The sequence below is a fragment of the Meleagris gallopavo genome, chromosome 30, assembly GCF_000146605.3.
Source record: "Meleagris gallopavo isolate NT-WF06-2002-E0010 breed Aviagen turkey brand Nicholas breeding stock chromosome 30, Turkey_5.1, whole genome shotgun sequence".
NCBI lineage: Eukaryota > Metazoa > Chordata > Aves > Galliformes > Phasianidae > Meleagris > Meleagris gallopavo.
The window spans coordinates 3,327,335-3,327,745 of NC_015040.2; positions in this window are offsets into that span (position 1 = coordinate 3,327,335).

Genomic DNA, 411 nt, shown 5'->3' on the forward strand with positions numbered 1-411 from the left:
TGTGCCCGGCAGGTGGTGCCGCCGAGCCGGCGCCGGGCCCTGGAATAAAGTCGAGAGAAGGAGCGGAGAAATGTGACCGAGATGGGGCAGTTGGTAGAGGAAGGAAGCGAATAGGAGAGAGAAGAGGAAAAAAAAACAAACAAAAAAACCCCCAAAAACTACAACACGAGAGAGAGAACAAAGAAATCGCGATCCTGGAGGACAAGCGGCAGCGGTGGCTGGGCTTTTGGGCTGCGGGGAGAAACTTGCGGGGCTGCCGGAGCAGCAGGAGCAGACGGCTTTGTCTAAAAGCGCTTGCAAAAGCACCACCTAATCCTGCTGCTCCCCTCCCATGCTGAAGGGAAGGAGGGAGCCCGGGAGCCAGAACGCAGGGGGAGCTGCTGGGGAGCGCAGCGGCCGGGGCAGCGCCCG